The sequence below is a fragment of the Cylas formicarius genome, unplaced genomic scaffold (assembly GCF_029955315.1).
Source record: "Cylas formicarius isolate icCylForm1 unplaced genomic scaffold, icCylForm1.1 PGA_scaffold_10__41_contigs__length_53128322, whole genome shotgun sequence".
Lineage (NCBI taxonomy): Eukaryota > Metazoa > Arthropoda > Insecta > Coleoptera > Brentidae > Cylas > Cylas formicarius.
Window position 1 is genome coordinate 39,952,666 of NW_026844214.1, and position 25,516 is coordinate 39,978,181.

Here is a 25,516-nt window from a genome sequence, read left to right on the forward strand (position 1 = left end):
TTTATGTTTGGCTCGGAAACACACAGAATCCCCCACCACCATATGTTCCGAACTTATGAATGAATAGTCTCGAACGAGGAGCCACGGCCGGATCTGACGTAAACGACGACGGAACGACTGGCTTTCTCGCTCGCGCGATTCGAGAGTCCTCTCGTGGGTCGAACGGCGTCTTAGGAGACGCGAGGTGAATCCGTTCTGCGCGTTTTCCGTCTTCGAACCTTTCTACATGTATTTTTTAATGCAAATATTGCAGCGATAAACCAGTTATTTTTTCCGGAATTTGTGCGCGAAAATCGGCGCAAAACGTTTGTTTTCATAAACTTGATGGTTAATGTAAATAAAATCGTAAAAGTATATATTTAGAACAAAACTATTACGTGGGATACTAGTAATATCGTACAGCAAAAATCCAAGTGGAAAAAATGTTCAAGAAGCCACTTAGAGCCTTGCGACTCCGATTCCTTGATAAAAGGCTAATTCCTTCGTCTCCAGTCTAGTGATTGCCGATCAAAGTTTCGTCTCCCGAATAAGATTATAAATGTCAATGGGCAATTTGTTTAAAAAAGCCAATCATCATTTTGTTCCCCCCTTCAAACAAAGATTCTCATTTCATTGCGCTTTTAGTCTTAAGATTCTGCATAATAGGAGTAATAAGTTTATTCATTGAATTAAAACATGGATGTTTATAAAAATACATGCAGAAATGCGCGTAGAAATTGCATCGTGTCTACTGGGCTTTGAGCCAAATTAATTCATCGGAGCTAATATATTTTTTACTTTTTATTTATTTACACCCATTCAATCCCAATTACATAGTGGATAAGACAATAAAAATACTACAGCGGAGCAAAAATAACATCAAAATAGAGGACAAAAAAAAATACACAACTAAAATAATAATAATATACCATTCACTTAAAGAGGTTATGTGGCGAATTCTATTAAGCGACGGTTTTAGGGTGTGTGGACTCGATTGATTTGATAATTAACAAGTATATAAATGAACTGGAGCTCTGCCGATTTACGTCTTTCAGCGAGGTGCGCGAGATTTGCAGCCAAGGTTCAATCTTCATCGTGTTGGCTTCCGACGGACCATCCCCAATAAAATTTTAACGACGATATTACCAATTGTTATTGGGTAAAGCCATAAACAATTTTTTTTTTCTAATTGACTGTCAAGGCAGGGGAGGGACAGGTATATTTCTTTCTTTCTCAATTGAAGAAAAAGAATACACGTAGTGATTTTCAAACTCACCATACATACAATAATGATCAGGACCTAATAAGAAGGAAAATATGTTGTCATTATCAAAGCGAAGTTGTTCCTACCTTGGATAAACTGAAAAAGAAGCTAGAAAAAGATGAAACCAATGTAAATATAAGCTGTGCTGATGAAACATGGTTCGATACACACGACACAGTACCCAATCGATGGGTTGATTCCACTCAAAACTGTCAGTCGAAAATACCTTCAACCAAAGGAAAACGTATCACAACGCTTCTAGCTTGGATTATCATGAGGATACAAGTGTCGAACTTTTTGAAAATTGTTTTCAAAACAATCTTTTAAAAAACATTCCCAATAACAGTGTTATTGTCATGAATAACGCAAGCTACTACGGCCGTTCGCTACGCATAGCGCCAGCCTTGTTAACCCATATTATTCCAAGCATAAAAAAATAAAAAAATACTTTTTGCTCTGAAATTATTTATTTTGTTGCACTTAAGGATACATTGCATGTGTCAAAAAAAAAAAACTCGAAACATAAATACTGGTGCGTAAACGAACCACTAGGAAATAACATAAAATAATGTTTTGGGGCACATAAGATGTAACATATAATTTATACATAAATATACAAAAGAAAGTTCAAATTCGACAGAAAACAACTAAAAGTAGATTGTTTTCCAAATGAACCTGATTTGATACAAAAAAACACATAATATTTTATGGTGCATGCACCACCGGTAACATGGTGATATTTCACAAAGCATGAAGTTATTACAAACGTCAATTGTGTGGCTGTGGCAGATTCTATATCTCCTTCGGGCTTTATTACCATGAACAATCATGAGGTGACCTTGATGCACTTCATCTATGGCAAGTGCAAGATTTCCTTGAGTAATTGTTTTATCAGTTTTGAAAAGTCGCAAAGCAATGTAAGATTTAAAATCAAATCAATTACTTCGTCATAAAAAAACAAAAAAAATATTTTAAGCGGAGTTTTTTCAGAATGCCTATTTTTTAGTTCCTTACATGATCTAAATTAATCGGATATAGGTGGTGCGTGTACTAAATCTGACCTTTCTTCCTTTTGACAGTAGAAGCCTGTCGTTTGCAGAAAGCATACGCCATCTTTTGAATTCCAGGGTGTCATCATCTGATGAGCCCCTGGAGGTTCAGTAGTTGATGAATTACAGGGCTGTCGAAGGACAGCTGTATCATTCGGTGTATGTAACTCGAAAGTTCCAACTATATCAGTTGGTTCCCCAAACTCTTGTAGATTTATGTTATCATTTATATCTTCTTCGTCAGTCAAGGTATCCACGTCGGGTGGAATACAAACCTCGTCAATATGTTCTGTAAATATTTTTTCAAGTTATTTTTAGCATAAATTTACAAGGAATGGAATGCTACAATACATAAGAATAAGTAAATCCAAATAATACTTACGACTTTCATTGTTATTGTCCTACTCCATCACGATCTCCTCCATAGCCGCCTCTAACAAAGTTTTGTTTCACAGATAAAACTATTGGTGCATTCACGCACCAGTAAATATTTTCAAAAAATAAAGCATAATCGATATAGTATTTCCAATGTATGTCTCCTGCGATGTAATCTACATACTATAGACTTGACAAAAATGGCAATACAAATCCGAAATATTTTGTTTTACTATTTTGGATTTACTTAACTTTTGAAGTCATATATAAGATCTTTCCTTTACACATAAATTAGTGATTTCTACGGTTTTATGAAGTTTAGTAGTGATAATAATAAAACTTCTAAATGGATATGCAAAAATATTTCCTGGATGTGACAAAAAAATCACAGAATAGGTGGTGCAATAACGCACTACTGGGACAAAATGGGTTAAGTTCAAAAACCGAAATGCAGAAATATGTAAGAAAATGATATTTTCAACTATTGCATTCTTATGCAATTAAAAAACAGTATGTATGCGATAATTTGGCTGAACAGGCTGGGCATACTGTTCCTTCAGAAAGTAAAATCAAAGGTCAGAACAAAAGGTTTCTCCTACTTTAAGTCCCAGTGTAATAAATTGTTTATATTATAGTTTAATTTAATAAGATTATACCCACCTAAATAAACAAAAAAAATTTGAGAGTCCGTCCCGAATGTTTAGAAAACATTTAGACATTTAGAAAATTATGATAGTAATAGGCCTGTAAATTTCGATAAGATTTTTTTGTTGGAAACTGGGATAGTTTTCGGATGAAATGAGTCGACAGCTAATTTGTTTAAGAGAAAAGTTCTTTAAATTTTTTGGGGACATTATTTTTTCACTAGATTAAATAACTCGACGTTTTGAAAACATGATAATTTTATTAATTAAAAGCAATGAACATTTGTTTTAACGGAATCTAAAAAACGTTTTTTTATGTGGGACTTTTCGAACATGTTAATTTTTTGAGTTTTGCAATTTTAGCAAAAATATTATTTAGATAATTTTCCCCATAAAAAAATAAAGTAACAACATTAAAATAGATTAAACTCGATAATAAAAATTAAATAAAAAAAAATTGTTTCTCAAATTGGATTTGAAACACCTTCTTTTCAAACGCAAGATTCTTGTTCAGAATGAAAGATTTCGAATAGAACTTAATTAAAAAATAGACTTGATACGATTCATAGCCGATGCTAAAACTGTACTAGCTCTTCTTGTCTTACATAACTATTTTCATAAGTATATCGTATCTGGTGGACGACTTCTGCAAAATTAACGATGCAAATGCTTTTAGTGAGCATAATTGAACACGCAACCTTTTAGATACCATAGTAAATAACTAATGTTGAGGAGTGCAGCTATAAAACTTTACAAGACATTAATTTATCTCCAAGTTGATATTGGATAATCGTTTCAAAATAAATGGTTATTCACTTTTACTAACTCTGAAATGGTTAATTAATACCATATCCGATTCACTTTTGCATGGTCTCGATTCAAAAGACGTTCCGTCAAACGGTTTTTTCTTGTTCTTCCAACAACCAAAATACCTCTTCGGCGCCCGAATCCTTTACCTATCTTGACAAGCACTAATTTGTCTTGGGACTACTAAAACCTTTTTTCGTGAAAGAATACGTACCTGACTGACGTTATCATATAACATTAACAATTCTTATTGAGATGTTTAAGATAAAAAAAAATTGTTATCAGAAAACATTAAGCTGTATGCAAGGATGTAAAACCTTGTTCACCGTAGGAGTCCGGTTTGAGACATTAAGCTAATATACGAAAATCAAATAGCAAAATTAGTTTTGAAAAAAAAAGTTGATTTGGCAATTTTTGAAAAAAATATAGATAATCCATCAAAGCTAGAAATTAAATAGTTTCATAAAATCTGTCAACATCATTAAATACATAATTTAATAATAATAATATTTCACAGAAGATATCATCATTAACAAATTAATAACTAAAAGCTGCCTAATAAGTAATAAATATTTTAATAATTACACCAGGTTGTATTGAAGAGTCTTCCGACAGTCGACTCATGTTAGGATATGTACGGCTTCATCGGTTTTGCCGAACAGGTAAACATTTTATTGCCCTACTGTAGACGATTTCCCCCGCTGTGTTGGTGAAAATATTAAGCAGCGTCGGGCGCAATCCTATAGACCGGGATCTAATGTAAGCCATATGTAGCGTATTAAATTTTTTAACTCCCAATGTAATTTCTTCATATTACTTATTAGTATATTCATAGGGTAATACAGAACTCTCAAAAAAGGCATTTTGCATGTCTAGTGCAAAAAAATATATGTATATTCGAGTTATTGCAAAAAGATATCTCAGAACCACAGAAAAAAAATATCAAGCATCAGGAAAAGTTGAAGAGAATGGTGTATTCATCTTAAGGAAGGGACAACATAATCATGAACACTTGAAGGGCCAAATACAAGACAGCAGTTGCAAGCATGGATAAGAAAGGAGAATATTTGTAGAATTTTTTTTGTACATTATACTGTACGACTGAAACTATATAAGTATTAATAAATTTCAATTATGTAAACGGTAATATCCCGGACATGTCCGAAGTGGCTCGGATCCAAGGTATAAGAAACTCACGTGGTAAAGTGACGCTAGATAGGTGTATAATTCAGTATTTTACAGATGGGAGTAGAAAAATAAATATAGACAATGATAGATACAAAAGTTTGTGTACGTAATTTATTTCACTCATATCGTTTGTAGTATTAATTAGTCTATAGGCTATCAAATATGTATTTGGAGTTTACGTAATCATTAGAGAGGGGGAGATGAGGAGAGCCTTTTTTTTGATAATATGCAGAATTTTGTTTTCAGTGCTTTAAGGTGAATTTTGTATGACATTAGCTGCCGGTCTACAACCCACAACAGAGGGGTGAGCGAAGGCAGGCCGGAAGCAGCGGGGGAGCCACCCTCACTATGCACCGGAAGTTGCGTAGCACCTTGTGCCGAGACTAGAACACTAAAGTAGTAAAATGTTATGCGCGACGTTGTCGTGTTGTCGCATTTTCCTTTGTTTTAAAGAAAATTCCATTAATTTATCGGTTTACGCCAAAGAGATACCTTTGAAATATCTGAATCTTATTAAAAATTTCATAGCAAACCAGACTACAGGTGAAATATGCTTTTATATTATTTAACTAGACATTAAGACATTGGGATATCTTAATTTAAGATAGATATTACCTTATACGTAGTAACGGCAATGAGGTACGGAATTAGAGAAACGGCCGATCTTAGAAATTTGAATTATTAAGTAAACCCGATTTTTGCAAAATTTGCTTTTTTTTACAGGTGTTCGAGTGAGTATAATCTTAAAGCTGCAACAAATTCAAACATTTTTTCATGATTTTCGCTTTATCTACCCCAAATTTAAAGCATATTTTAGGTTAGGATAAAAATATTGACAGGCGGTTTTCACTGTGCTGTTGGGCTCTTGTTTGACTATTTAATTAATTTCAAATAGACATATCGTGGCACAAAGTTTGACGATTTCAAGTTTATTAAAATGCGTTAAGCCTTTTTGGAGTTCTAGGCATGATCGACAGCTTTCCGTTCCGAGATAGAGCAAAAAAAGGATAATATAACAAAATTTGGCAGGAATCGGATTTTAAAAATCATAATGGCAATTGCATTCATTGTTGGTCATTTCAGAAAGTCAAAAATAATTTGCAGCCTTTTCTCTTGCCCGATTAACTAATTACAATTTTTCTAGAACTGTCCGTTTCACATTTTCAATGGGATAGTAGCTGGGTGACTTTTAAACCAAAAAAAATAAAGAGTCTATTGAAAAAGATAAATGTTGAGAATTTAGATGCATAATGCTTGACGTTACCGAAATTAAAGATCAGACTAAGAAATATTTTAGAAATACCAAATTCTTAATTTTAGCGAGCTACGGATTTTAGTATTTCCTTTCTTAAACAAATGGCAGATGGGTTTTGTCTTCTTAGAGTCACTCAAACACGCACGACATGCATCCAATGCTGTTGCTATCAGAGCGTTCATTTACACAGATTCTGAAAAAGTTAATAGTACTTTTATCGCTATAAAACAAAGCATAACGCTTTATATTCAATTCGGATATTTTTACAAATATATATGAAGGACAGGGCGGCCAAATCTTCAGCTGACACGGTCGGCCTATACCCAGGAAAGGCTCGCCCTATAAGCACCCACTACCAATAGAAAAAAGTATAAAAGTTGTTAACGAAAAATTTTTCTTTAAAAACAACATATGTTTGCAAATTCAAATTTTCGCGGATTCGCGATTTTCTAAAGCATATTTTCGCTGATACTGTCAAATATTTATAGATCTTCTTTTTCAGATTAAAAATATTAAAACATCAAAAACATTTCCTACTTACATTTTTTTTCCTATTTTTAACGGGTGATTCTGTCGGTATAGTGCAAAAATTCATGTGAAAAGTCCTTGACTCGTGCATTCTGTTTGCTTTATTGCACATTCATTAATTTATCGCATCGAATAAAAATTAGTAAATTCCGACTGGGACCGGGTGCACCCTTAATGATAATAATAGAAAAGTCGATTATATTTTTGATTGCCTAGCGCATCGCTTTTGCACGTTACAATTACACCCGAAGTCAATAACAGTGTTGCCGGAGATGATGTAAAATTACCGATTTTAATTTGTTTAAAAATTGTTATAATTGCCTAATGAGTCCGCGGCGGACACATCGGCCGGATGTCGGTTTCAACGAAGGTCACGAAGAGAGAGCACGGTTTCATTATCCACGAATTTTTTTTACATTCGCTTTGGTAAAACATTTATATCGGAAACGTGAAGAAAATACGCGAAATTTACATCAATTGTTAAAACAGGAAGGTATGCGAGATGTCTTGTAGATTTCTCCATGGTATCCATCCACAGGGTAAGTGAAGTAAGAACACTAGCGTAATCAATTTAACGGTAACGCTGCTCATATGGATTTTGTGAGTCAAATTTTATTTAGAGTAAGACGGGTGGTAATGGAGATCCTTTTCTTAGGCTATATGTTTATTTATCGTTTTTGTAAGCTGTTTTGGGTTTTTGGGGAAAAATGATTTATTAACGGGTGAATCAAACGGATTATGTGTTAAATTTAAGTAAATTATTCTATTCTATTCAAAAATACTTGTATAGGCCTGATGATGCCCATGCGGGCGATACAGGTATAACTTCTTATAAATAATCATTTTTGAGATATTGACTTCGGAGTTTGAATAAATTTTTATAATCTTGTTTATATAGAATATACTTTAATGCTGGACTAACAAATAAAAAACATAAACTAACAACTAACAAAAAACATAAACATAACATAAACAAACAACATAAACCACTAATGTACTCTAACTTATATTATTGAAGATTAATAATCAAGGTACAATTTCTGGACAATAAAACACTCAAATAATAAGAAAATGTTCACTTATATCATATTTAACTCACCAAAATACAAGTAATTTTTTTATATAACGTGAAATCCTAAACACAATTTCTAGTCGTTTTCTATCAATCTTGGCTTTTTTTACGAATTTGGTTTTTTATTTATCAAGAGCAAACAGGTATATGTTTGCTTCTATTTGTTTACTATTTTCTGGGGTCACTGGAGTAATATTCTTTGAAATGTCATTTGTAGTTTCTAGTGTAGTATTATATTGAGAATTACATAAAATAGTATTGTTTCCAGAAACAGAAAATGTTGGTTCAGTTATTTTCAATCCACGTAAAAAGAAAGATAGTTTGTAAAATTAATATTATTACGATCTTGTTGTTGATCAAGATTTATTTAATAAAACTTTGGCTGTTTCTATTTATATAACTTATACGTATGATAAAACAGTTTTCTATGCTTAGCAAAGAAAGAATACATTCAGTATTATCAAACAACAAATAAACAACATTAAACTTTAAAAAAAAAGTAACCTGGTTTCGTTGACCAAAATCTATCGGTCCTAAGAACGCGTGTATCCAATAAAGCTAATCTCCCGCACGATTATTATTAACTTAATTTTCATTATTTTCCGTCGCTAACGAAGTTACCAAGAGGTCACCGAGAAAGGTTAATCGGACTGAAATCTGTTATTAAATTGGTCCGTTGGCGCTGGTTCATGGACCCATTGACCTAGGTAGCACCGTCGTCAGCGACACACACACGCCTAATTGGGACAGATTAAAGGAAACATCTTCCTTTTCAACGCACGTATCCCGCATCCGGCCTCCGCCACGTCTCGAACCTCTTGGCTGTACTGGAAGTTCATTGACGATGATAGTTTCTTTTTTTCTAACTGAGATCCGTCGATAGCCATGTTTAGCAACCATAATTAGTATTAAAAGGAAATTATGAATTAATTTTACATCATAAATGGATTTTTGTAAATCAATCTATTGAATGCAAAAAACGTCATAAAATCGACATAACGTTAATACTTCTTGTTGGTTTTTGACGCTTTCCTAGGTGATTAGCTAATAAATGATGATTTTTTTATTTATTTTTAATTTGCCCGGTTGCTCGTATAATATGCCGCTTCAGATCGGTCCAAAAAGTTAGAAATGTATTTCCTGACTTTCTTGGGAAGTGATTCATTAGCACAGGTTCCACGACAAAACGGTCAACATTTTTACGCAAATTTTAATCGTCTCCACGATCCAAAAAAAATTCAAACGTAACTATTATAAATAAATAATTGAGTTTAAACAGTATCGAAACAATCAGCTGCATAATTTTGGGTAATCTGATTAGTCAGGAAATTGTAATGTGAAGTCAAGGAATGAAAGACCGAGTTCCTTATTAAGTGACTTCAATGTATCCTTTAAGCAATGCAAAATAACGCAATAATATATTATACAACAAATTTCATAAACGTCATTTTAGTCATGAGCGAGTGCGCAGTAAGTGATTGAAGAAGTTGTTACGTTTTAAATCGGGAACACGCGGTATATGGCGACACCAAAGGAAAAAAAAAGCTAAAGACAATGCGAAAAAAAACGACGGACCGAGAGCATCGTTTTTGGCGATAGATCGAGAGAATACTTCCGAAGCCCATAGGTTGCTAAATGAATTGGAAATTTATTCTGGCGTTTTACGGATTTTTCGTTTTGCATCCCACTTCGATAACTTTTAAGGTTTTCTGGTTGTTGGGTTGCAAAGCACGGCTTTTAAGAGATTTTTTTTTAGTTTGGTAGAAAACGCCTCGTGTTTTTTTTTATACGTGGTAAGTTTTCTATTTATTTTTGGCGTTCAGTTCTTGGTAGTCGTTTATACCGTACACCATTTTTTTAGCTTAATGTAACAAACCAAAAGAAAAGAAATAAATAAATGTTATTTTTAAAATACTTAGGAAACAAACTCCTTTCTGTTTTCCATATTTTAGCAGTTTCTTCTTTATATCTTTCAGCTTTCCACCATTCGGAGATATTGCTTTCATTTGGCTATATACTGGACGAGAAGAGAGGACATACTGTTGAAAACCAGTTGGCAAAAACGAACAGCAACTATCCGGACAAGTACTCTTATATAATTTTACAATTTTGGGGGCAGCTACTATGAAAATTCTACACCGTGGAGTTTTTTTTGCACAATCGGACACTTTTCTACATTACCGCGGCCGCTTGGTGCATTTACTGCCCAACTTAAGTCTTGATTTGCATATGTATATTGTTAGATTGATACAGAGTCGAAAAGAGTATTTTGTCCTTCCAAGGGCTTCGCTTTTTTTGAGGTTAGCGTTATGGGTAAAATCCTCTTTTAGCACTATCGGGAGTGAGTTTAAGTCTGTGTTACGTAACACAACTGGCTCTCTTTGCGAAATTGAATTAAACTTTTCCTCGAGATATCGGAGTTTTAGTTTTCGCAAATATTTGTTTTTTTTTTTTTTGGAAAGTTGTAGCTTGCGTCATCCTCGTGATAAGGTTTGGTGATATCGTTTCACTGGTACGCAGTTTGTAGAAAAATCACCTGGCGCTTTTTAATGTTGCTACAGAGAAAAAAAAAGAAAATGAATAGGACTAAATAATTTTTTTTTCGGAAGGAAAATGATTACAAAGTTTATCAACGTCTTGCATACCATACTTTTTTAATTATCATTAGTTTTTGGGTACATATTTGTAAAACACATCGAAAACATTCACCGAGTGACGTGACCGTCAGAACTGGCAAACATTAAACTATCAATAACTACCGAAAACGTTTGATCGGTGCATAATTGGGTATTTTAGAACAAGCGCTTAAAGAGACAAAGATATATATAAATTTACGGGAAAGAAAAACTATATTCTTCTGTTCAGTTTAAGCATTCGTCTTCAAAGGCTAGAGTTCTGCAGGATACACTCCAAAGAACTTTCTGACATATCATATTGTTTAGTAACATTCAAGTTGCAAAAGCTCGCCAGATATGACAAAGGAAGCGTCACGGCATTAAATGCAAAGAGAGTTAACGTTAAATATCTTACAACAAGAAAATTGATTCTTTAAGCGCTTTGGATGATTGTGATGATGATGAATTTTTATAGGGATACATTTTTATTTTTATTTCAAAACAAACATCAAATAAATCTCTGTAATGAATTGTGAATTTAAAGCAAATTAAATGTTTTTGAAAGATTTTTTTATATTACTATCGTCCATTTTAAAAGATTCCTTGTATCTTTTCATAAAGAATAATTTTGCAATAACATTTACGAGGGACCATTCAAATTCCAGACATATAAAAACGGCTCGACGTGGAAATAGTGGTACCATCGAACTCGCATTTCGTCGGAACGTATAACAAACCAAAACCAAACATTTCACATTATATTACGAACATAATCTGTTTACACAGATAAATAGCACCGAAAGCTTTCGAACAATCGTGTACGTTTATGGACAATATTTGAGAGTTAACACTTTTCTTATTTGGCTTACCAATATTTACGTAGTCAATATTTGCCGTTCGAGAAATATTATTCTCTGAAATTTTGGAATTTATATGTGTAATGCATGTGTGGCGAGCATCGATAAAATATGCGATAAAGTATAGGGTGTTACCATCAATTACGGCAATTGCTTTTCTGCGTTGACTCCTGTCACGCTTTAAATGGTGTTATTAAGGCATTTTTTCATCTAATTCATTATTCATCACATTTATTACAGAAATATCTTTTTATTAGAAGTATATGAAATTGGCAATTTTAGGAGTTAAAGTACAGTAAGCCGGAAAAAAGTTCTACTCTAAAGAAAAAATATGTAAATAAACAACTATTGCGGAAACCTGAAATGGGTGTTGCTAATTAAATAAACGTATTTCTATTTTTTAAAATTTTTTATTGTTTTTTTTTGGAAATAATTACAAAACTTTTTGTTAACATGGGATGACCATATATCTACCATGCAATGCACAAGATTACTAACCTAATCACCAAATTTGCAAGTATTTTCACATGTTAAATGTAAGGGATAAAATTGTGATTAAAAATTAAAAAAAAAAGGAAAACTAATCCTTTGACGCAATAATTTAGCTTTTTCAGCATTTTAAGTTAACTACAAGTAGTAAAAACTGAAAAACCGCAAAAAAAGTCTAAAGACAAAAAAAATTTCAAAATAACATAAGCAAAGTGATTATTGTTAGTAATAGTTTGGTCAGATTTGTTCATCCATATTGCAATTGTTTTTAGAGGCTCTTTAGAAACCTAACTAGAGTTGCTGCGGGGTCATAAAGAAAATATTTACTGACATTTCCACGTTCTTCATGACAATTCAAAAAAATTTAATTAAATGGTAAAAAAATCAGTATACTGGGAGCAATTTTATTTGACTAGATTAATAATCGATGACATTTATTTAGTTATTCAAAATGCTTCATCCTCATATAAAAAATAAGAGGCGTCCATAGCTGTATCGAGTCCATCAAAGTTTTACTTATAAGACATCAACTACAGTCGGGAGCTACTTTGGACTTGGGCTACGGGTTTGGAAATGAGCATTTGGTGCTGTTAAAAAAATGAACCCAATGGTCGTATAAAATATATTGCCCAACACGTTGATAAATTTCTTCACTCACTCAGTTACATTTATGAAAATTATTTCATAATATGATACATTTTAAATTAAGAAGCGCGTTCTTCCAAAGCGGCGTATTGGAAAAAGCAAACCGTACTTATTGAGTTCGCCAAAATGGAGGCGCGTTTTAAGTGATCTAACTGATCGTTAAAAGCATTAAAAAAATCCTCCTAATTGTCGGAACGGATTTTTAAGAGATCGGACGCGAAACGCAGATGCAGGAAATCGACAGTGTTTTTTTCTCTTCCACCTCATCGCGGTTTAAATTAAAGTACTGTTACACCGAGTAATTCATTTATTAACAGATAGTTAGAGAATTAAAACTAGACAAACCTGTATTGGTGTGCACCACGTTAGCCAGGATGTTGTTCATTAAGGTGACGGGGCCGCTTTAACTATTATTAGCTCCATTTTCTTTATATCTCCTTTTATTAATTTCCTAGAATATAATATCGCTTAAGTGGTGTGTTGCGCGCATAAGGGCCCGCTGCGGTATTTTTTGCTGCAAACAGAGTGTCCCTTAGTATTACCCTAATATTAAAATGGCTTATTCGAAATGAAAAATATTAATGCTTTGGTTTATTAAACTTAATGTATTAATTGCACTAATAACGATATAATTGTGACCTATAACTCACTAGTGGGTATTAAGTGATAACCCATGCTATCACTACGAAGTCAAACCTCCGGTTACAATACTCGTACGTCCTCACTGCCTCTACTTGCTACGGGCAAACTACACTATTACCAACTTTGTTGCTTCGTAGAACTGAAATTTTTGACGTAATCCTATATGTGATTTGTTATCATGCATGAAATTTTTGACATTTCGAAGCAGCATTAGGCCGCTTATTACTTGAAGATTCTGCGATATGCGAAGTGGTTATCTATACAAAATAATCCTGAGTTAAACTCCTGATACAGGGTGTAAAAGTTTAGTTCTCGAAATTGTTAATTCTCTATGGTTCTCTATATTTGATATTGAGACATTAGTAAAATGTTGCTCATTAAAAAGATGCAGAATGTAATTGTTTAGTACTCCAAATTATTCATTTATAGCTTGTTCTTGAGATATCGACGTGGAATTTGGATTGGGGGGTTTTTGGTGACGGAGATGATTTCTAAGTAAAAAAGGAATAGGTACCACTTTTTTTTTTGTTGATAAAACACACTACTGTAAAAATACTTGCATTGTAATATTTTATTCCAAGTTAAATCGCAGGCTCAAAAACGCTTCGTTGAAAATGAAACTAACCAAAAAACCAAAAACTAACCAAAACTATAGATGAGACATGAATACATTCATATTGATTTAATAAAAATAACTACTAATATTTCGTTAAACATTTTTTTTGTCTCCAGTGTACTCTACAATTGGTAGGCTTATCATGCAATCCAATTTTTAGTCATTACTACAGCTTGCTCCGATTCCCGTAGATTCTAGATGGGTTAAATTAAAATTCAGCTAATAGTGTATTACATCATATATAGGTATCATATATATGATACACGTATATGATACAAATAAACAAGAAATAAATTATTCCCGCATTTCATTGTATATGGTGATCGATCATGTCTATAGCCTGCGACATATAAAAACTTTATACAAAGTAAGAAAGTTGTCTTAAAGATACCAGCATTTGTTAAAAAAAAATTCAAAGTGTTTTCAATGCTTTATTCATCATAGCGTTTATATTTGTCAAATTAGAATCTCGACACGCATCATATACTCCCAAATCGGTTTCAGTTTTTTTCCTCACTATCTACTAATATTTTCATGCTTATAAAAAGCGTAATATGTGAAACAAACTGTTACCATCATCTACTACAGCTGTCATGAGATAAAGAATTCCGTCCATGAATCTTTGTTTATGACGACTACAGGTTTGTGTCACAATTGTACCATTTTTTGTAAAATATTTTGATATTGTTTTTCTTTGCACTGAAAACATAAAACCGCCAATTTCGAAATTTCCTAAATAATCAATATTCGGATAAGCAACGGCCATATATTATAAGCCACAGATTTAATTTTTTTATGCAACACCTAGGCAATATTTTTTAGCTGCATCACATATGTTAGTTGTGTAATCGGATCTAATCTGTGCTGATTCTTTTGTAAATAAATCGATAAATAAATACATACGATTAAGGAACACTGTGCATATTTATAGTTAAGTGATATTAATTAATAACAGACAATAATGACCATAATACGACCGAAATTTTTGTTATTTTTACGGCCGTCAACGTAAAAAACAACCAACTCCAAGTCCTTCGAATGTGGGCTCGTATGTTCGGCGGGGTCAAAGGCGCACCCAAGGCAGACCTGGGGCGCAGCCAACCGTGGTTCCGGTCTACGAAGAAAACCCTTCCACGTCGAAATGGACACGAACACGATGAGTACGTAACATTTTCAAGACAGGTACTCCATTTTGGTGGTATATTATGAGAATGTCTAACTACAAGCTCGGCGAACTACAGCATAGCTTCTTAACATAACATTTCCACAGTTATACAAATTTATGATAATTATAATGAACAAATATGTCTTATATATTATCAATGCTTACAATATAATATAAATTAGCCAAGACATTTATTTAGCAGAATTCTTAAACGTGAGCGCTCAAAAACAGCAGTTTTGTAACGCAGTAATGAGTTGTAGAGCGAAATATAAGTTTTTCCATATGAGTAGGAGGAGTAGCACTCTCAAGCAATTTATATAAAAAAAAAGTAACCTAAATGGAATTTCTGCTGTCCTGCATATTAAGCCGTCCGCTGGCACACATTTTAAGTTTAAAAATAAAACATATGCATGAATTTTGAATTCTTGGTAGCCTATCTTTGTACTGAATATCAAGATATCATATGCAACATCAGTGTAATCACAGTGTGAGGGAACCTAAGAAGCACAGGGTTGCGTTTTTATTTACTGGTTGAGTATATATTTATTTGTATATACACTTCTGAGTGCCATAAATGAACTATTTCGGAAATATGGTTCTCAAATCTAAATTTGAGGCAAACAGCATTTGAGTCACGAGTTTATTTGGCACGAGCGGAGCGAATCTGTAATAAACGAGAGACTAAACAAGTTTACCAAATGTGTTGCATACCATACTTTTTCTACGACGGTTAGTTTTTGGGTACATTTTTACATAACAACACGAATACATTCACTGGCATCACTGTCAGAATTGACAAGCGTCAAAATTCAAGCGGTGAGATATAATCTCCGAAAACATCATATTCGAAGTGACTCGCATACGTCGGACAAGAAATTCACGTGGTAAAGTGACGCTTTCCGCACGCTAGATCGGTGAATAATTAAGTATTTTACAAAAGGGAGTAGAAAATTAGTATATTGCGCAGCAAGTGCGGTACGGCATTTGAATCACGGGTTTATTTAGTACGAGCGAAGCACAGCGGAGCGAGCGTTTAATAAACGAGTGACATAAAAAGTTTACCAAAACACCTTTTTTACGATCGTTAGTTTTTGGATAAGTTTTTGAAAAACAACACAAATACATTGGTTGACATGACCATCAGAATTGACAAACGACAAATTCAATTAAAATCTCCGAAAATGTCCGAAGTGGCTGGGATCCGTGGGACACAAAACTCACGAGGTAAAGTGAGAGGCTTTCCGCACGTTAGATCGGTGTATAATTAGGTATTTTAAAGAAAGGAATAGAAAAAAATATATTCCGAAGTTTTTACATTCTGAGATATTGGGGACAGAAGCATTGGCCAATGCAAACGGAATATTTTCCCCTTACCCAATATCCTTACATAATTCGCACGAAGTGTGTTTTTTAGTTATTCTCAGTTTGTATTACCAAGAATTAAATTGACATATCAAGTTTTAACACAGGTGAATTTATAAATTTCACTTTCCAATTATTTACTTTTAACCCCTTTTTGCCAGTTCATAATTTCTTATACGTTTTTACTACTAATATGAAGGGAGTTTACAATTTCTGCTCAGCGTGATATGCAAGTAAGTAAATTTAACCTTTACCTTGACATTTCAGATAGGTTAGGTATTTTAGGTTAGCTGGAGATGAGCATTTCGTTGTTCGAAACATGTACTGACTTCTTGACGCAATTTTTTATAAAAAGGCTTTTATTATTATTACTATTTATTAAATTGGTGTCTACCACTATTTTGGGAGATGGACTACTTTTGAAATTTTACAGTGCAGATGGGTGTTGGTAATAATAAATTTTAATGAAGCAACTATGCTCGTATTACTGGACAGATGAGACTAATGGCTCTCGACATTATCTGATTCGTATTTTGTTTAATATCTTTTCAGTTTTTGTTTCTACATTAACTTAAGCGAAAACATGTTAAATAATTTAAACTTAAAAGCGTTGTTTATTATTTATTACTATTTAGACAAGGCTCAGTTTGTGGGTCCTTAAAAATAATCGGCAACTCGCGCGTCTCATAAAGGGAACAGCTACTTAACAGAATTATGTCCGTGCATAAAAATAGCATATAAAATACGTCAAGTTCTTTATAGGTACGCGACAAATAAATCAATCTAAACTGTGATAACCACCGATGAGGGGGTCAGGGCAGTCCTATAATCCGACAACAATACTGATGAATATTCATTGTCTCCCATATTATATGTAAATTTTTGAATTAGCATAGACATTATTGTACAACGCTGTCACATGTTGACAGTGTTTTATTGCAATAATGTTCAGCAGCCAAGAAATAATAAAATAACTTAGCCCTACAAAATATAATAATAGTTATACAGTGTGAAGTAAAACGTTGGTTTAGTTTTAAATGATCCTTTTATACTAAAATGCTAAAATGAATAATAGATTGTGAAAAACTGACTATACGCCATATTCAGAACATATACATCTCATAAGTTGGTTCAACAAAATATTGGGTCTCCACACAAACGTAATATTAGTGAAATTTCCAAGCCGTAGCATATCAAAAACTTGAAAATGAAGCTTTTATGTCATCACTGAACATAACCTCAAGATTTTAAAGAAGTAGAATTATTAGACAAGCGTGATGTCTGCGCAAAAATTATCTGGCTCTCTCAAATGTATATTGTTTCTTGTAATTTGTAAAGTGCATTCCAAATTCACCATTCGCTTTTGAGAACCACTAATGATGCAGATTTTTGTATTATTAAACCATTTTTTATTACAAATTTAATGGCGCAAGACATATTTGGCTATTTCCACAACTTTAAACGTCACATGACGATTTCAAGATTTTTGATGGTACTCTTTATCTCAATAGCCTCTTTTAATATAAAAATGAAGAAAACTGCTTTAGAAATGTTTTTATGTATAATTCATTGGTGTGCGCAAAATATTTTTAGTTATAGTTCTGCAGCAGAAGCTAGTCCATGAATAGGTCATGTCAGAGACATAGACATAGGGAGAGCGCGTGCGAGAGAGAAAGGATAAGCAAGAGAGGATTTATGGATATTCCGATTAGCAGCAAATATTAGCACTTATTGCGGAAACAGCATTTGCTACGCATTTTGATAATACTCACAAATTCATATTTTTGGGTTGGCGTTGCAATTTGGTCGAATGGTTATTTTCAATAAATTCCCTTTATAAAAGTAAATTTGTTATAAAAAAAAAAACACCTGAATCAGATTTTACGGTATGAAAACGGTTTTATAATTTTTAGGAGAAAAATAAAAATTATATTATATTTTTGCCAGAATCAGTGCAGTATTTTTTTGTACGTCAGACGGTACGTAAGTTTTATAAAATAAAATATAGACTTTCGAAGAAAAAGTTTCTAAAAATGGCCTTTCTATCAATTGTTAGCATTATATCTGGTTTACCCCGTACCACTTTTGCGGAATACTTTTTTTAAATAATCGTATAGTAAAACATGAGGATATCAATCTATTAGGGACACCCCAAAACAAATAGGGTGTGCATCACGCAGGCAGCGCTTAATTTCAGGGAGCGAGTGTCAATCCGCGCGTGAAGTGGAAGTTGAAGGGTTGAAGGCAATAAAATGTGCCGCAGGCCGGTCGGCGATATTTAACTCTCTCGTCTTTCATCGGTCTTACTAGTGTCGCTTTGCGCTGTTGACAAAACACAAATGCCGCTCACAGACTAGATACTAATTAGGACCGCCTCAGAGAGCCGTCATCGACTATGAACGCAACCCCAAAGGAGAGTTAGGGGCAAGGATTAATGCACGTTAAAAATTACGAAGGGACACGACCACCAGATGAGAATTAGTTGATATCGACTGTTGGGGCGTTTAACGGAAACCTGAATTAATCGAAATTAAACTTGTCGAACTTTGGAACTTGGCACATGAAATGAAGGGAAAATAAGAAAATCTGCACAAAAACCAAGATATAATACAAAAACGTATTCTTAACACTATTCGCAAAATGTAACCAAAACAGACTTGTAGGGACAGGTGTAAACCTATTCCCAAACGAACTCTTGATGTCACACATATAAAACTAGCAAAAATAATGTTTCCACATATCAAAAAAAATTTTTAAACTCTTAATGAAAAAGGTCCGCATTATGTAGACCGAAAATTAATCAGTGCGCTACCCAGTGGCATTAAAATTGTTTAAATAACCTTAACCCTATGCAATAAAGGATTTCCTCTGGTGAGAACATTTATTGTTGCGTAGATAAGGCATGTGGCATGTTTTGTATGTTTTGCAATTGTGTGTTGTCATTATACAAATACCTATCGGTCTTGCATGTATCTTTTAAATGACTTGTTTTCTTGGTTGTAATTTTTTGGATCAAACACTAAACTATCTATCTATTTATTTTTTAATTTCCACAACTATAAAATTAAAATGCCCAATTCGTATTTCAGTTAATAATATTCAAGTGACTTCCAGTGACCCGAAAATACTATTTTACTTGTCCAACTGAACATTGAAAATACATTTTACGGGTGGCCTTTCTTCATACTCGGAGCACAAAATAACATGAATATGCAAACGGATTTGAAACAATGCCTTCCTTATCGGTGAGAACCATCTCGAAGCGTTTTATTTCCATGAAATACGAGATATGTCTGGGGCGGTGTTTACGAGAACTGATATTTTAACGTCATTCCACCACAACGTAGTATTTTGCGTTAAATGTTAAACGTAATTTAAATCATTGCATACGTCATTAAAAGTTTGGTTTATCGAAAATACAAATAGAAAAGCTGTCGATATAAATGTGCCCGATGCAGTGAAATACGTTTGCCTCATCTTATAAGTCTCGTACAGCACTTCTATTTGGTATTTGTAATAGAGCACCCTGTATGTTGTTGCATTTTTGAATTCTAGGAAAAAAATTAACCCACATTTATATGCTTACCTAAACCTGAAATCTTTCGAGATAAAACATATTTATCGAAATTTGTACGAAAGTGCTGAAAGGCCATCAAAAATAATATATAGGTTTTATTTCTTGAAAAAGTAAATATTTATTTTGCAGTGCGGAAAGAAAAGAGTGGATCTATATTATCATAAGTTGGCAGGCTTTTTGCGTTCTAAATATTTGTGCAGAGATTTAGAAACACCGCACCCTCTCGGGAAATCGTATAAGAACAGACAAGTAATCTTAATATAGTCGGTACGATTTGCGACATCAAAGTCGGTCATCAACCGAGAGAGAAGATACTTCAGTATTTTACCTTCTTCCACTGCTATATTAAATATGGCAAAACCCACCAATTCGCCTGCTAGTGTTCTTCCTACGTATTTTTGAAGTAGTTTCCACTACAAAAAAGGGTGGCGTTTTTAAAAAACCGCTGCCGAAACTCGAAGAGCCATCTTTAATTATTATGGATGATGATGCATCGACAAGAACAGAAGAAATTATCAATTGTCTACGCAGTAAGCAGATTAATTACCCAGAAAATTGTCTAAAATGTGAGTTGTTAAAAATTGTCAAAAATTACAAAGAAAACCTTGCCGTATGCTTGCAGATTTACTCTTGGCAAATTGTATTTTTTACGGTATGATTAATTTTTTTTTAATTTTTCGATTTTTTTGGTATTTTTTTAAATATTTATTGCAGGGGCAGAGTTTTTGAGCCATACTTTATTTAACAAATTATGACAATTCTTTCATGTAGATTTACCTACTTAAATATTCGCATATCATTAAGGAACCCCCTGATCTATTATTACACAGAAAATGAATGACTCCATCTCTAATTAAATTAATAAATGCCAAGTGTACAACTGATTCGGTCTCTTTTACTTCCCAAGTAATAAAATCGTGATCGGAATTTTATTGCCGACTATGCCATCACCAATCGTACCGACTATAATAACTCTACTAAGGTAAATAGAGTTAAGACTCTAACACTAACTGTGCCTAAATTTTGATTCATCTCACAGACCAGCCAATTCTTTTGAATAATCAAAACCGATTCTTGTAACCAGGGAACGTTCTGTCTTTATTACTTTTGAGAAAAGAAGAATAACATAGCCCCCAGCAGTAACATTACCATAATGTTTCCTTGCTCTTGAAAATACCTCAGCAAAGAATTCCATTTTCTCTCAGTAGGGTGAATAACAAATTAAAAAGAAAAACTCCCGGTTTCTTCCTGAAATATGCCCGTAGTATCAATCATTGATGGATGATTGCATTGAAAAATACAAGAGCAGTTACACTGTATTGCTTTTGAGCAACCAAAACAGTTTGTTCGGACGATTTAGACTATTACGATGCAAACGTTTGATTGCAAGAAACGTTCAAAAGAAGAAGCCGTTCGTTTTCAAAACAGGAATTAATTACAAACTGTCGCATTATATTCGTGTTTCGTTGTCGTATTTCTCAAATAATTTTGTGGAAATTTAGAATGTGGGTTCCCCACCTGAAACAATTTCCCACACAACTGTCCACCTGTTAGTTCCGCATGAAGCGACCATTGCATCGTCGACTGTGTGTGAAAACATTGGTTCACCCCCTATAGTTGTGGGGCTTTTGGCAATTAAATAGTGGCAGTGTATATGAAATGGATGGTGTCCGACAGTTAATTATTGCCCTGTGACCTTGCAATGTTTAATGGGCCGGTTTACTAGATAACATCGACGCGTCTTTTAAATAAAGAATAATAATAGTACTAATAGGCTTGGCGGCAATTCCTACCCTCTTGCCACCGAACAAAGGGAGGATACACGCATATTATACCGAGCATTAGTAAGTGGAACTTATTGGTAGAGAGTGCTTGACCAATTTAGTGGTTTTAGCAATATTGAAAGAGGTCTTTACACAATCTAAATCAATTTTATTAATATCGGCGGCAACGTTATATGGGCTGGGCTTATTAACCAAAAAACCCACTTCATAGATATACCTCCAAAGTGAATCCAAAACTATAAAGGTTTTTAATCAGTCGCTTTACATATTGCGTAAAAGGTAAAAAACGAGCTAAAATTAAATGTGAATTCCTAATGTGTATTTTCAAAACTTTTGCAAAAAAATTAATTAAAAACGGATTAAGATATCAAAAATTTCCATTTCATTTTAATACGTAGTTGATAAAGAACGTGTTATGTATGTTTACATTTCTGTTTCATTCATCGATCATCAACGTTTGCATGGTTTTCCTCTAAAATCAGTCCATAATTTTTGTTTACCAGCTTGAGCAAAGTAAGAAGAATGAAAAAAACGAAAAAATATAAACCTGGAAAAAAAAATTTCTCGCTTCGTAGCTATCCTGAAATTTTTACTTCATTTTATTTTATTTATACCAAAGAACTTACACTTACGTAAAGGGTTTAAATCAACTTGGTAAGCGGCTATGTCTCTGAAAATTCGTATCTAAATGTGACTAAGAAACTATGTTCATTTTCATTCTATCGAATTTTTCATCGTATATTCACCGACGATCTAAATATGCAAGGCCCTTTTTATAAATTACATCTATTCAAATAAACCATCAATTCTAGGATTTTTACATACATTTCTTACATAATTTTGACGAAGGACGGTTGAATAAGAGTCTGTGTGAATCCCCAAGTTCATGTTAACATAAATACAAAAATCCGCTGCATTAAGATGAATAAGTTTTTGCATTGCAGGGAAAATCGGGTCATAATTTGGTGCACTTCTTGTATTTTGGGAATGACTAATCACATTTGGTTAGTAATTTGACTTAAAGGCAATTTATTCATATGAAGCTGGGATATACTTAACTAAAACAGTCTTTAATGCCTGGTGATGATTATTGTCTATAACAAGTTGCATTGGCCTGTGTGGACTCTTTTCAGCAAGTAAGTGGTAAGTAGTAAGTAGCAAGCAAGTAAGAGCAACACCATTAAAAATCGCTTTTAGTAAGCAATGCTTATAAAACTAACACGGACCGATCAGCAGCAGTTGGAGTGAGAATATTCGGACTTTCAGAGCCGGTAAACAATTATACCATTTAATGCCATCTTTTATGGCAACTTTACGACTTTCCATTAGCTTAAGTTATAACGGAGGGCGCATTACACCCGGAATACCTCGATGTTAACACCTGCACAACGCATACGTGTGTGACGTGTGGTGCGCTGGATATTTTTCTATTCCCACGCCGCGTTGTAGAACTTCATGAAATAGTGTACACGTGCGTTCAGAAGCATCGGCGGTAATGATGCGTGAACGCGAAGCACAAATACACTCCAATTACGATTCGTTAAGACAACGAACTGCTCAACACGCCAGTTATCCCGTAATCTGCTATGATATAGCCGATCTCATGGTGCAGGCAAATGAAATTTCTGATGGTTAAACTCCCGTTTACTGATGCGAATTTAATCGCTTTCTAGTTAAGGATACAACCACCTCGCGTCTGTAAGTAAATGGCTATCGATTTTATTTATCAACAATCAATGGACTGATGCGAGTGACGTACAATTGAAAAACACATGTCACGGTAAAGGGAATAACGATACCAAGTTTCACCAAGTCCACGATGGTGAAATGAAACTGTGTCCCAACCTAATTAGAACTCCCCTAACCACTGATTGCAATTGCTATTTTTGTATACAAATAATTTCTAACCTCATATAACTGTTTACAAGTGTAATTATTTAATATAGGCAGCTTGTCGATTTTTGTTAAACCGTTTTAGGTTTGCATTATGTAACATTTACATACACTTTTTAGAGGCAAGGACATTTTCTCCGGTGAATTCTGAAAAACTTTTATTTGATGTTAATTGTTGAGGTTTAAGAAACAAAATTGCAAAATCTATGCAAAACTAACCAAAACTAACACTCGAGAACGGCAGATAGAATTTATCTTATCTTGGTCTTGAAATGTTCGTGGAGGTCTAGGGAAGATTTAAAAGGTGAGAAACATTATAATAATTTCCAGGAAAACCCTAAGAACAACCCTTGTCTTGTCAATTTGAACACGTTATTGCTATTCACTACTCACTGTTGTCATGCGTGCGCGAGACCTTTCTTTACTTTGGTGATCCTTTGTGATAGTTACATTCCAAGTAATGTGCTCTTTTTCATATTTTGTGATAGTCACACTTTACTGCTAATTGAGCGAGAAATTTTCTCACTTTGATTAATTGCAATTTACGATGCCGAGGAGAAGACGACCTGACTTACGTCGTCGCAGTCAATCAAATGTCACGTGCTAACCGCACTGATGACCAGAGAGAGACAGATCAAGAAAATAGTATTGCTATGTCAGAATTGCGTTATTTAGTGAGTGACAATGAAATAGATAGGCTTAGAATGCAACGAGTTCGTGCACATCAAACAACAACAGCAAGCACGGCATAATGAAATTGAGCGAATCCGCAGACTCAGTGATCCTGTGATTCTTGAACGAGCTGCATTCCACTATGATCCGGCAATTGATTACTGTGCCGACAAATTGGTAATAATTGGGTAAATGAACATAATTTGCAAATTCTGTAAGGCGTTAAAATACCCTGGTGAATCTACTGGATTGTGCTGGGGGCAAAGTAAAATTGCCACAATTGGTCCACCACCCGATCCTTTACGATCTTTAGTTTCTGGGATGGGAAATGATTCTAAGAACTTCTTGGCTGTTGCCAGATGACATGATTTGGCACTACACTTATTATACAGGACAATTTCAAGCCCACTTTCAAGGTATTATACCAATAATATAATAATAAAACTTCAGGTATCATTAAAAAAATGCTTTTTTATTAAATACGGATTCGTTTAGTTTTAAGATTATTTTATACAAAAGTTTAGGCCTTTTATTTATCGATTGAGGCAGTACGAAATCAACATAAAATTAATATTACACTGATCCCAGAATGACTATTGTACTAAAAGTACTAAGTTTGTTTTCACTACCCAATTGGGTTTGGAGGCCCTAGAAATTGATGCTATTGACATAAGTTTACATTTGTTTGTGAGCATGCTTTAAACATTAATAAACAAAAAATATTGTGTGTGTGTGTGTGTGTTGTTTCTGATCGACAGTGCTGACACTTCGCCAATCACCCTGTTGGCTTCTCTAGAGATTACTCAGTTTCAGTTAAGCCTAAGGAGGAATTCAGATTTTTAAATAGTGTTCGAGGAGCTTGGGACAGTTTTTTCAAAAAAAAAAGCATCTTAGAATATTCAGGTGAGTATTAGCTCCTGATAAAACAATAATGACACCTACAATTAGGATGATGTGATTACATTACAGTTGAAGATTCCGAAAACGTTTGAAAACTATTTTTTTAAACAACAAGCTACCACGTAAGTTGCTGGTCGG

General features: G+C 33.8%; 1 protein-coding gene across 2 annotated transcripts in view; it reads right to left on the bottom strand.

The window, feature by feature from the left end:
- The window catches only part of LOC132698681 (protein C-ets-1), a 185,857-nt gene that overhangs the window by 100,556 nt on the left and 59,785 nt on the right, over positions 1–25,516 (bottom strand). The gene's annotated exons all lie outside the window — the stretch shown is intronic.